This window comes from Pseudomyrmex gracilis, unplaced genomic scaffold (genome assembly GCF_002006095.1).
Source record: "Pseudomyrmex gracilis isolate BER0280 unplaced genomic scaffold, ASM200609v1 scaffold_310, whole genome shotgun sequence".
NCBI classification, from domain to species: Eukaryota; Metazoa; Arthropoda; class Insecta; order Hymenoptera; family Formicidae; genus Pseudomyrmex; species Pseudomyrmex gracilis.
The window spans coordinates 135871-147603 of record NW_018020894.1 but is presented as its reverse complement, the minus strand read 5'-3'; the positions used below and the strand labels follow the sequence as shown (position 1 = coordinate 147603).

Here is an 11733-nt window from a genome sequence, read left to right as displayed (position 1 = left end):
CTTGGAGTTAGTCTCGCAATACTTATACATATATCGAAAATGGTCTGATAATGTTGTTAACGCTAATTTTCAGCCAGCGTAATTAAAAAGACTTGACGCTCGTGAAATTGTTAACAGGAATCAAATAAGGCCGATACGAATTAAGAATTGAGATTTCAATTCAAAAAATACTTGTAAAAATTTACAAGTAAAAAATTCGTTACATTTATATATATATATATATTTGTACACGCATAGTTTCCGCACAAACATCCTGCGAATGGCTCGTATCGGCATTATTTGATTCCTGATATATTTTGAGTTTTTTCTAACTCCTCTTGTTGTTTGGATTTTTGCGATGATTTATTGTGGCAGTTTTTTGCTATGCAATGCACCATTTTTATAATTAATTTTTTTCTAAAATAAGTATAAAACATAGAAACATGTTTAGAACATTCGTAACGCTTATGTTAACTATTAACTATAAATTTAAACCTATAGTATTAAATGTAATATAACGTGTAGATTGCGGAAGACTTCTTTTAATTTAATTCTGATTACTTATCTTTTTTTCTTCTTCTTAATCCTCTCTTTATTAAAATTTTTCACACTTTTTTCTTGTCTCTAACAGATTAATACGCATCAACGTCAAATAATACTACTCTCGATGTGTTGAAATAATACCACTCTCATCAAGTAGATAGCAGCACTAGTAGCCCATATAAATATGGCTGAAGGTTGTTTAAAAGGTCAAACCCCCCTCCCCCGCACCATGGCTTTACTCCCCGCGCCTATAATATCCCTTAATGCTCCCTCTTTTATCTCCATGGCTCCACCCAATCTCCTCTACTAGGTAGGTTCTGTTGAGGCGGTGGGGATATGCCCACAAGCGAGAACCGTGTGAGCTTACGGACGCGTTTTCGCCAGTGGTGCAAACTCTAACCGGCTGCAACATGAGCAACAGAGGTGGTGGGGGCCGCGCACACAAGCGCAGCAGCGTCTGTGTGCGTGACGTCACACTCGGCCACTCGGCTTGTGGAAGAGTGCAGACATAGTATGGTCCGTCTCCTTTCCACCAAGCCGGCCACGAAGCAACGTACGTAACGCGCTTATCCGTACGACAACGTTTTTTGATATTAGGCTGCGTTCCGATATTCACTGCCACTACTGGAAATCTATAGCACATATGACGTGAAGCATAGATGTTTAGCACTGGCAGTGAAAAATATGGAAACGCAGTTTTGTAATCTTGTAAAAAGACATGATATTATTCAAATAAAATATTCACATAATATATAAAAAAGTATATGTGAATATGTGAACTAATAACGTCCGCGCGTCGAAAGTAAACACATCATTATAAAATTTATAATAATCAAATATTTTAAGATTATGCACCTATAAACTGGAATTTTTTTGTTATTTAAATATAGAAAATAAAAATATATATATGCAAAAATATATACATGTTAACTAATAATATGTATTACATAAAATATTTTACATTATATTAGTTCACATATTTACATATACTTTTATTTTTTTAATATGATTGGACAAATATCACATTTTAAATGCAAATACTCTTATTAAGTAGATGATTCATATATATGTATATTACATATTATGTCTTTTAATTACTGTTAAATAATTTTAAGTACTGTTCGTAATTATACGATAAGTTTCATTACGTATTTCATAAAAAAAGTTTAATATTAACAAATATATATATATTTATTATATTAATATTCTAATTTAATATTCTAAAATCTTTTTTTCTGTCATATTAATAATTCATACAAATATGTTATGTGAATGTTTTATTTAAATAATATCATGTCTTTTTACAAGATTATAAAACTGCGTTTCCATATTTTTTACTGCCAGTGCTAAACACCTATGCTTCACGTCACATGTGCTATAGATTTCCAGTAGTGGCAGTGAATATCGGAACGCAGCGTAATATCGAAAAACGTTGTCGTACGGAACAAGCGCGTTACGTACGTTGCTTCGTGATCGGCTTGGTGGAAACGGACCATACTATGTCTGCACTTTTCCACGAGCCGAGTGGCCGAGTGTGACGTCACGCACACAGACGCTGCTGCGCTTGTGTGAGCGGTCCCCACCCACCTCTGTTGCTCATGTTGCAGCCGGCTAGAGTTTGCACCACTGGTTCTCGCTTGTGGGCATATCCCCACCTTCTCAACAGAACCTATCTAGTAGAGGAGATTGGGTGGAGCGGACGGACGATTCCCCTTGCCTCGCGTCTGTTAGCTTGTGGGTAGAGCGAATTCTTGTGAGCTGTCAATAGTACTAGTCATCTAAATCTTTTTGATTTTTTTCATTACTATTTGTGAATATAAGTAATAGCAATTATTTGAATAATATAATATAATAATTAGTAATAATATAACATAATAATATAATAACTATTGAATATAAGCAATATGTAGTATATAAAGAAGGAAATAAATATTAGAAATATAGACAAAAAAGTGACAGATTATTATGTTTTACTTAATGCAAACTACAAACATTTAAAAACACTAAATATTATGGATATTACTTTTTACTATACTACTTAATGTAACATAACATGCAATAATACTATAGTAGTATTCTACATGTTCACATGTGTGACATATTTTACATGTTATGTTTGTAAAGTTACGTTTATTATAAATTGTTTTATATTTAATGTATAAGCATTTTACAATGAGTATTCAAAGTCATTTAATATTCTATTTTTTTAATAAAATATTGAGATTCCAAAATCGAACTTTAAGATTTTGATCCCAAAGGGTATATAAGTATTTTGACCCCAAAATACTTATATACCTGCATGTATCATTTTTTTCTCTTTTTAGACTATAGTTATGACTATAGTTAGGTGTACAAATGAATAATCCACATTTTTTCAAATTGTTAAAATAAGTTAAAATTAGTTAAGTTTCTTGCTTTCTCGTGCGGTTATATAGTGTTGTGATATATAGCTATTAGAAATAAAATTTAATTGATATATTTATTTTGGTAGCCGACCCACCATAACTTAAAAAACATATTTAGTTCTATAAAGTCAAATGATCAATAGATAAAATGCATATACAGGGTGTCTGAAAAATTTTGACACAGCCAAAGTGTGAAGATGGATTAAATCAATTTAAATAAAAAAGTCATGTATCATTTTGCAAACTTTACAAGTTATTGAGTGATTAATACATGTGACCCAATAAGCGCGTGGGAAGCAATGGTCCGGACTCTGCAGGCGTGTATAATTTTCAGTTGTAGAAAAATATGACTTATTTTATGCAATCTTCTAACAGCAAGAGGCGAAACAAACAAGCAAATAGCGTAAGACACAATTTTTTGCGATTAGCTGATTTTTACTGAAAATTATAACTGAAAAATTGCCAAATGTAGTTCAAGGCGCATCCTGACACAACGTCTACCGACTCTCCCTTGGCCGCCCTTCTCGAGCATCGAACTGCGTACGTCGCGTTTTTTTTCAGAATGAAACACCGCAATATTTATTTATACCAATATTGGTATATTTATTTATACAAATTACGTTCCCGCTTATTTGGTTACATTTTGTTATTTTTTTTATTGCGGCTTGCGAGTGTTTAAGTTAGCGTTTTGTTTTCTTTTCGTATTTTATTATAGAAATAATCTTTATTGTCTTTATTTTCTTTATTTTCTTTATCCTCTTTTCTTATTTGTAAACCGTTAATAAAATCTGTTTGTTTCTTTGCATTTACAAATGGCATATATTTCTTCCAATCCATCCCGGCAAGCTAATCCGAGCATGATTTGTTACATTTTACAAAAAGTACTTAACAATGAAACAAATATTAGGTTACCAGTATCTTATTTTAAGCAATTTTCAGAAAAAATAGCTGTGTGTTTTCCTAAAGAAAACCACAGAAAAACAATATATACCGTATAATAGTAAAAAATTATCAAAATTCATTAAGGTACAAAAAAATCCACTGCCATTTGATTCCCGCCCTAACGTTGTATATTAGATCAATTGCAAAAATTGTAACTCCTTATGCATAGAACAAAAAACCCGTAAAATGTTAAAAACGAGAATAAAAAAACATAAATACCACATCAATGAGAACAATACACAACTTTCAGTCATCGCAGATCATGAATTATCATTTTTCTATGATTTTGACTGGGAGAACAAAAATTTTAAACATAAAATTTACCTTCCAAAAAAGACTAATTTCTGAAACTCTATACATAAAAATTCAAGCCAATGGTCTCAACCTGCATAATAACACTGATTTACTAAATACAGCTTACTTACCGCTAATTGATAACACAGATTAATCCATGTTGCATGATAAGTATTCTCTTTCTAAACATATTCAAATTTCACTCATGGTTTAGTACTGCCTCAACTTTTGTAAAGATAATATCTCCAGTGTGTCAGCGTAAAAAGTTTTTTTTATCTATTTGACATAACTATTAAAATTCACAAATCTTTTAATTACTCTGAATTTTATACTTGACTAATTACACCACCAACATTTAATCTTGTATAAATAAAAAGATAGGGAGAAGGCAATTACAAGCTACACCTGATGTTTGGGTAAAATTCTTTTTTAATTTAAGGATTTAAAAAAAAAAGGTTCGAACGTTTCGATCCACTATGGCATCTTCTTCAGTGTTTCTACATAAACAAATGACAAAAAATACATGATCTATTCGCGACGATAATGAAGAATATGAATACAGAAAAGATAAGCTACAAACATACTCACATACAACACATCTCAATGAGACCATCAGTCTGTCGGTTGTATTTGAAGCGAAAGGGCGTTTTGCGTCATCTTGCGCAATACTGACGGTTACTTACAAGGAAAGGCCGCGAACCCGGATTCTTGGATGTCAATGAAGTTTTTTGAGTATGTAGAGGACCTCAATATATAACTAACGGCATGCACAATTCGTGCCCGTTTTCACTTTAAAGGTATGATTTTTGACTTCAAAGATAAAAGGGTACTTACACTTTTTTGCGTACATCTCTTAAAGTACAAGAGATACAGAAAAATGTTTAAAACAAAAGTTTTACAGCAAATTATTTGCTACAAAATGACATAAATAAAAATAAAAAAACTTTTGTTTATTAAAAAATAAATTATTTTGTGTTGTTTAAAAATATTTGTTGTATTTCTGTGATAATAAAAAAAAAAGAATATTTTTCTGAATTCAAACCATATATATTTTCTATGATACATCTTGTTTTATAATGCATTTACATGTCAAAAACGCTTTATATCTAGTACACATTTGACATTTATATACATTTAATTACACATTTGACATTTATATATATTTATTCTCGTCTGACCTGTATATTGATACATAAATCACAGTATAAGTAAGATAGTAAGTTCACTCTGCAAAGTATCACCTTATAAGGTTCTAGGATCGCCGCATGGGTGGAAACCCAATCAACAACCAAATTGTTTTAACTTTTTAAGATTAAACTTTTATTTTCTTATATGTGTAATGCTCGTTGAATGTTTAAATAAAAAGATAGGAAAAAGGCAATAACAAGCTAACACCTGAGGTTTCGGGTAAAATTTTCTTTTAATTCAAAGATTTTTAAAAATGTTAACAAAAGTTTCGATCCACTATAGATCGAAACTTCAGTGTTTTAATAAAAAATTACAAAAAAATCATGATCTATTTAACGGCTTATTTGATGATTCCCTCATGAAAAAATAAGAAAAAATCTCATAAAAAATATTGAGAGTCAACTCAATAAAGTTTTAAAAAATTAGGTAAAAAAAGATTACATCACTGATTTAGTTTACAAATGTATTAAATCAAGTGATGAGATTATCCCAAGGGCTTATGGAGTGCCCAAAATCCACTAACAAGACTATCCATATAGATTAATAGTATCTTCCATTAATAGCCCCCTACATTGTTTCGCTGAGTATTTACACAATATTATTGTCAAGAGTATTCCGTTAACCGTATTTTGTTAGCCAATATCAACAACAGTTTTGATTTAGTCCATAAACTAGATAACGTTGTGCTGCAGCCTGATCATGTTCTTCTGTCTTTAAACATGGTCTCATTATTTAAGAACATTCCGATTGATTTGGCCATGCAAAGCATTAAGATTAGATGGAAATACATTTGACTCAAGACAAAGATCCCTCTCTCTGATTTTTTAAAAACGGTTTAATTTGTTTTGTCATCCACTTATTTTTTGTTCAACAATAATATATATAAGCAAACCTTTGGGGTACCGATGGGTTCTCCGTTGTCCCTTATTATCACGGATATAGTGATGCAAAATTTGGAAGTTTCCGTTTTAAAAAAAATAAAATTTAGGCCCGCTGTTTATTACCGTTATGTGGATGATATTATTTTAACCGCGCCCGCCAACAATTTAAATTAGCTTTTAGATAATTTCAACAAATATAATGATAGATTGAAGTTCACGATTGAGACGCAGAATGGAAATTCTTTGAGGTCTTTAGACGTCAAAATGATTGTGTCTAATAACGGCATAATTATGTGCGACTAGTACCATAAATCCACATTTTTGGGCAAATATTTAAATTATCACTCCTCACACCCAGTCTCTCAAAAAATAGGAACTGTTATTGGAATGATAAACAGAGCTCTTTGTTGTTCCACGCTGTGTTTCAAACACAAAATAAAATTTATAATCAACATCCTTATCTCCAACAACTATTTGTTGAAAATAATTTTTAAAGTCATCAATGATTGGGTACAATATCTGATTGCGACCAAAATTAACGAAATATCGGACAGTTTGGAGTCCACACTAACTTCAAAAACCGTTAAAAATTATTTTATTGTACCTTTTATTAATAAAATATTTCACACAATTTCAAAATTGTTGAAAACAGAAGATGAAAATATGATAGCTTATAGAAGTTTCAATAAATTAAATCGATTTATCAAAAATATCAAAGATCCTATTGATATTGACAAAAAAACGTAGTTCATAAGTTGCAATGTAATGATTGCGATGCTTCGTACGTGGGCCAGACTATGAGACAACTCAAGACTAGAGTTTCCGAACACAAAAATCAAATTAATCGTCGCGTGGAGAATGTTTCTGTAGTTACACAGCATATAATTGACACTGACCACAATTTTAATTGGCAAAATCAAAGTCTTGGACACAGAATCTTCTTTTTTCAAAAGATCCGTTTCTGAGATGATATACATCAAATTACAAAGCAATTCAATTAACGTCATGTCGGACACGGACACGCTGAAATCATATTTTTCAATTTTGGAAAATTACAAGGCGACGTAGTCTTTGTTCGGTTAAAGCGTTGTGGTAGGGATGAGACCATTACATGTATCTTGAATATGGAAGGGACCGCTCAGTCTGTCAGTTACATTTGAAGCGGTAGGAGGTTTTGCGTCCTCTTTTGTAATACTGACGGTTACTTAGCTGCCATTTCCGTCTCTCTTTTTTTATACTGAATATCTATGTAGCGCAAGGTTGTACAACTGGCAGCTCAATAGTCACGCTTGGCTATTACGTTTATTCCATTTTCTTCATTCGTAGCGGAGAAGCTTCTCTCACTCTTGCTTAAAGCGCTGGCGGGACAGCCACCGGAGGATGGTAGTGGTGGTACAAACACACTGCATACATATGAAACGGAGCGTACGTACGTATGTACGTAGTAGAGTGGTAGGTTTGCGGTCAGTGGTGGGGATGTCAGAAATATCGCAGCGTTACTACTTGTAACGCTAGTCGGCTTGCCTGAGTTGTGCAGCTCTGATGTAGCGTATTTTTTCTTATCCATATTCTTCATGATCTTGAATAGATCATGATTTTTTTTGTAATTGTTTATTAAAACACTGAAAAAGATCCCATAGTGGATCACAACGTTTGTTTATTTTACCATTTTTTAAAATTTTCAAATTAAAAGAGAGTTTTACCCGAACATTAAGTGCTAGCTTATTATTGCCTTTTTTTATCTTTTTATTTTCTTATTGTACAGAGTGTTTCTTTGGTAATTTGTACACATTATTTCTAAGTCCAAACTAGCGGCGCTCTGTCGGACAGAGCCTTCGGCCGCAACGCTTTCCAAAACGATTCTACCCGTTCTGCTCGAATGTCGCCTTTTATCAGTCAGCCAACTCGGTCATGATTGGCTGATTAGAAACAGGCGACATCCAGTCCTTAAAAAAGTGCAATGCCGACCATTGCATCTTTTCGGTTGTTCCAGCAACTTTTTGTTTTCAGCGTCCTTGGACGTGCTATCGCGTAGCGGCAAGCAACTCGCTGATTGGACATCCGCATCGGATTTCAGTCACCCTCGCCAAACATTTTCATAAAACACTTGACTAATCAAATAAAAAGTACTCGCGATATAACATTTTCTTCTCGTTAAAAAAAAGAAAAACCGTTGTGTGTGTGTGTTGTGTGGTGTGTGGTTAGAGGTTTTTTGTTTATATATTATATACTAAGCTTACTACTAACTTACACGTTTACTTAATACCGTCTGAAGTCCCACGCACAGCGTGGTAAAAGCTCCTGCTGTGTAGTGTCAAGGCACCACGGCACAGCGCACACTACCGCGCGTTCTGCTGTCAAGGCACACACGCTTTACGTGTGTCTCTACGTTAGCAGTGCAGCCGCTACCTTCTCAGTGGTTCTCCGATCTATACTTTGTTTTACAACATTTCCTCGCGGTATGAGAAAAGTACGCTATTCGTCGGAAAAGTGGGCGCGTGGAGAGTGTTGCTTCCAGCGGCGACAAACGTTTTTTCGTTTAACTAGTGCGTACGTTCCGATGATTATGACTACAAGTGCGAGTACCGACACTGATTGGGTAAACAAAGTACGGTTGTGTATAGAACTCGACACTTACTTCTTTGCTAATTTCTTGTATTTGCTTCTGTATGTTTTCTAAGTGTGACTGAGTACTAGTTATATTTTGTAATTTTAATGTTGTTAACTAACTTGAGTTTTTGTTAATGTTATTATTCACGTATTTAGACAAGATATTGAATCTTGGCAAATACGTATTGATTTTTGTACTTTCTATAATCCTTTGAGCTCTAACCAAAATATCTTTGGTTGAGACTTTGCATTGATCTGGTAGCTCAACTTCACCGATGTCTTTAAGGACCTCTGTTCGATCTAACTGGTTGTCGCACTTAAACAAGACTACTATTGACAGCTCACAAGAATTCGCTCTACCCACAAGCTAACAGACGCGAGGGGCAAGGGAAATCGTCTGTCTGCTCCACCCAATCTCCTCTATTAGGTAGGTTCGTCGAGGCGGTGGGGATATCTTTACAAGCGAAAACCGTGTGAGCTCACGGACACGTTCTCGCTTGTGGGCATATCCCCACCGCCTCGACAAAACCTACCTAGTAGAGAAGATTGGGTAGAGTGGACAGACGATTTCCCTTGCCCCTCGCGTCTGTTAGCTTGTGGGTAGAGCAAATTCTTGTGAGCTGTCAATAGTACTTGTTCACCTAACTTAACCTATCGTCGAATACAGCCATACACGTTTTTCTCAGCTGGACTCAGATTGTGTGATTCGACACGACACTTTCTGTTCTACAATTTGCATAATTGTCCAGTTTGTGTGCGTATGCCTGTATCTCACACGGTGAATCTTGTTGAACTCTGTGAACAGCGTAAACGTTACCGCAAACATAATAACTATTAACTTGTTTATATATATTGTGTTAACTGAGTTTCTGTAAACATTACATAAGTGTGTCGGTTACTGTCTATTGCGATAAAATCTGCTGTATTCTAGTTACTACAAACACGTTGTTTTGTACGTGTACGGGCAAGGGTATTATATATTTCGTATTGTGTCTGGCTTACTAACGGAACGTGTAGTAACACAAAAATGTTTGTTCCTCTACAATATACAATAACCGTCACAAATTCTTTTATTTCCGCGCTCAATTATTTGAACTAATTAATCAGGCCTACAAACAAAATGGTTTGAACTTGAAATGGGAAACATATTTTCTTACATATTTTGAGGTGCTGAATCCAAATCTGAAGTCAAAATAGGGGGTTTCCCAGATCGATCTTCTTTAAATTGTGTTTAATCATTAGAAAATCTTAGAAACTAGGAAAAAGCATTCAGATAATTTTGTTAGGGTAAGCCTTTTGTTGTCAAGTAAACCACATACCCAAGCTTACTACACTGTAGACAGGCAAACAAGTGAGCCTTCTATTTTCAAATAAACGAGGTACTCCAAGCTAGTTACAACCAAAACAGGCAATCGTTAGGGTGGGCCTTTTGTTGTCAAGTATCTCAAACCAGCTACACCAAAAGCAGACAATAAAGTAGACTTTTTGTCGTCAAGTAAATCACTTAAATCGAATTTTATTTGTGTAAGTAGTTTATTTAATGTTTTGCTCGTTTACGTACTCTTATCCTCGAAAGATCTGCATAAAGGATTTCTTTTACATTTGTTTTTTTTTAAAGTGATGTTTCTCCTCAACGTCCAGCAGAAGTCCACCATCATATTTATGTCCCATCGTTCTTGATATCGTCTCTCTATCTCCTTAATAGGCTCACCCTAACAAGATTATCTGAATGCTTTTCCCTAGTTTCAAGGATTTTCTGATGAGCAATTTAAAGAAGATCAATCTGGGAAACTTCTTATTTTGACTTCAGATTTGAATTCAGCACCTCAAAATACGTAAGAGAACATGTTTCTCATTTCAAATTTAGACCATTTTTTGTGGACCTGTGTTATAAAAGAAAAGAATAACTCATGAGGTAATTTACTGCTTACGTCAAGCAGGCTTTGTATAATTTGTTCTATTGGAATTAAATTTAATTTTGTGATTGTATGAGTGTTAGTTATAAGTTTGAGTATTTTCTTAAGAGGGTACTAGATACCAACTATAGAGACCTGTAAACCGACTTTATCTTATGACGTTTGGTGTCGTATTTACTTCATTAAATCTAAAATGCTTCTACAAAAATAAGTAAATTGTGCTAAGGATTGGCGCTTGTTCTTTGGAATGTCAAAATTCACCATAACTTTTTTCTTATACAGTTTCCTTCTATAACCTCACTATATATTCATGTATGTAGAATTATTTTTAAACTTATGTACATATTTACAATAAACAAGCGCCACAGATACGACAAAAACGAATCTAATGAGACATTCAGATTATGGTATGACTATCTAATTGATAAGAACAATGTCTTAGTGTGATGACAGTATAGGTTATCATATGCTATCATTATGAATGAAAAAAAGAGTTTCAAAAGCCGTTATACAGGGTGATTCAGAACAACCCGTTATCCTTGAAAATACATCTTCCTGACTAAATTCTAAGACTACTTTTTATTTGGCAAAATTTTTTCTGAAGCTTACTTTTTGAGTTATTAATAAAACTAGGTGACTTACCACGAATCGGATACAAGAGGTAGGCAGGGGCGGCGCAACTCACCGTTAGACGCGGGCGATTACGTGCGGTGCCTGACGCGATCAGCTGATCGCTACACACTGTTTCTTTCTCTGTCTCTCTTTGTCTCTCTCTCTTTCTTTCTCTCTTTTTCTCACTTATTTATTTGTTCATTTGTAATTTGTATCACTTAATCCGTGCATTACATAAATCACTGTCAATTACTATCACTCACTATTGCTCACTTAANCTTTCAATGACCGATACTTCTTGAAAAAAGCATGTAATGAGACACATGTTTCTTCCAAGGATTATCAGTCGTCACGTAATTATTT

The 11733-nt window shown here is 33.9% G+C and overlaps 1 pseudogene; it reads left to right on the top strand.

Annotated features, from left to right (window-relative positions):
• LOC109859975 overlaps window positions 1–11733 on the top strand; it is a 92716-nt pseudogene that overhangs the window by 1156 nt on the left and 79827 nt on the right.